Source organism: Dasypus novemcinctus, chromosome 9, assembly GCF_030445035.2.
Source record: "Dasypus novemcinctus isolate mDasNov1 chromosome 9, mDasNov1.1.hap2, whole genome shotgun sequence".
Lineage (NCBI taxonomy): Eukaryota > Metazoa > Chordata > Mammalia > Cingulata > Dasypodidae > Dasypus > Dasypus novemcinctus.
The window spans coordinates 91599683-91602111 of NC_080681.1; the positions used below are offsets into that span (position 1 = coordinate 91599683).

A 2429-nucleotide genomic window follows, 5' to 3' on the forward strand; every position below is an offset into this window, starting at 1 on the left:
AATTTCCCAGGACAGGTTGGCTATCTGAAGTAGAGAAAAGGATTCTCTCTCTGAATGCTGAAATTGCTTCTTCTTTTAAGACCTTCAACTGATTGGGTGAGACATCACTTCTTGCTGACAACAATCACCTCAGTTGATTGTAGATGTAACCAGCCATCTATACAATCAACTCACTAATGACTAAAGTCCATGAAATGTCCTTGTATTACAATTAGCCCAGGACTTGCTTGACCAAACAACTGGGCACCATTACCTTGCTGAGTTAACACATTAGTCTAACCATCACAGTCCACCCTTTGTCATGTTGGCAGTGATACACATCACCTTAAACCATACTTAATCTCTAAATAAAAACAATAATATATATATATTATATATATATATTGCCTGCCTCACAGTACTCAACTGTCCTGCAAAGAACTGGAAATGCCTAAATTCCTCCAGAATAGGGTACAAGTCCTTGGGTAATACTCACTCTTAAACTTGACATCTTTAAATACTATGACATGAAACTAATACAACTTATATGATAAGAGGAAAGGATAGAGAAGAAAACAAAGATATTTGTTTTATGTATATATACAAACATACTCATAATAAAACAAGGAAGAAATATTCATGACCATTACAGTCCTCGTTTCTGTAACTGGTCACATGGTTGAAGTTTGTTTTTATCACTACATTCTTCCACTACCCATTTCATGTTCCCTTTTATCCTCAGCAAGCACCTTAGCTAGCTGTGTATCTTTTCCTGGTGGGGTGACACAAACTTTCAGTCCTGAAGATTCTGGGCCGTTGTTAGTCTTGCCTGGATTGGGTTGTTGCAATTTTCTTTTTTTATTTATTTTTTGAACAAAGGTAGGTTTTTTTAATTGCATGATGGAGATGAATGACTTCTCATCTCCCAGACTCAGCTACTTCACAGTTTCTAGTTTCCCCATCACCTATGCTTTACCCTGGAGTCATTTTTGCCATCAGGCTAGTTGAGGCTTATGGGCTTCCCCTTGTGGCTCTTCATAGTCTTCCCATGGTTTCAGCTGGAGGCTAGGAATCATCACCATCTTGAGGATGGGCTGCTTAGGGGGTTTCCACTGGGGGATGATCTTGCTATGCATTCTCCAGTTCCTATAAGGGTTTACTACATACTCCAGAACATCCTTGGGTACATCTTCCTGGCCATACATCAACCATCCAAACCAATCATAGATGGCCAGAGTCTGCTGGGTATGCATGAGTACAGTGACCTGGCCATACATACTGCCCTGGTTCACTAGACTTGTACAGCGAACCTGAACCACCTGGGGTGGCTCTAAAAATTCCATGAAATGCCAGCAGATGGTCTTATATTTGATGTCCCAGACCATGTCTGGAAAACAGTGTTCTGTCACCAAGGTATGAAGCCAGTCATGGTCTGAGTTGTTTAGACAAAGGTGAGCTTCAATGAAGATATCTTTAGCTTTTTAAGGAAAGTCCTTTGTTTTAAAATTAGCATCATATTCTTTTATCTTCTGGATTGACAATTGTGATACCACATTCTTCTTCAATCGCTCCATTCTCTGTTGCAGCCCTTCCTTTGAAAGAGATGACATCGCCCTCAGGAGGAATATAGATGTCAAAAATACTAACTGTACAGGCCATATGTATAGGACATTCCATACATTCCAGAGGAATGACCAATCCTGCTTTCCAGAAATACTCTGTAAACTCCTTTTCTGTTTTGTATTCGGGTTCAAAAGTAGGGGGTATAAAATGTTTTTTTAGTTGTTCCTGGAATTACAACTGCAGACTGAGCCACCAGGGCTGGCTGCCGAGACCACCAGCCCAAAACCCTGGGTACATAAGCCAATCCCCGAGGCATAGGGGCTGCCATTTTGTCCATGCAAAGACTTCTGAGATGGTGACTGAAGCTAAGAGTGTGCAATTTTCCATTGATTTTTGTCACAGGGCGTGGTAGTACTAAGAGATGCCCTAGGGGATCTCCTGCATTCCAGGCAAACTCTTCTTTACCTCTGTTATGTAGGTGCAGTACTATTTCCCCTTGATAGTTAGGGTCAATCAACCCAGCCAATACAGTAATTCACTTCTTTGCCTGTTGATTCAGAGGCATAAGGAGCCCAAAGTGGCCAGGTGGCAGTCTTCACACCCATTTCAATGGAATCGTTGCGTTCCCTGATGGAAGCATTCCTCCTTTTGGAACTTAGACCTGTTGACCAGCAGAGCTTAAAGTTGCAGGGACAAGAAACAAACATTTTCTGAGTGGATCACTAGGGGTAATAATGAGTGGTGCCACTCCCATTTCCACCCCTTCATTCCTGGACCCATGAATCCTGGCTATGGAAGAAACAGCACCATGGAGTGGATTCTAGTTTAGAGCATATACAGCCTCCTGGAGAACATTATCCCAGCCCTGCAAGGTATTGCTACCTAGT

General features: G+C 41.9%; 1 pseudogene; it reads right to left on the reverse strand.

The window, feature by feature from the left end:
- Nucleotides 1-699: 699 nt before the first annotated feature.
- LOC101418756 (large ribosomal subunit protein mL45 pseudogene) lies at nt 700-1870 on the reverse strand (annotated as a pseudogene).
- Between the last annotated feature and the right edge of the window lie 559 nt (nt 1871-2429).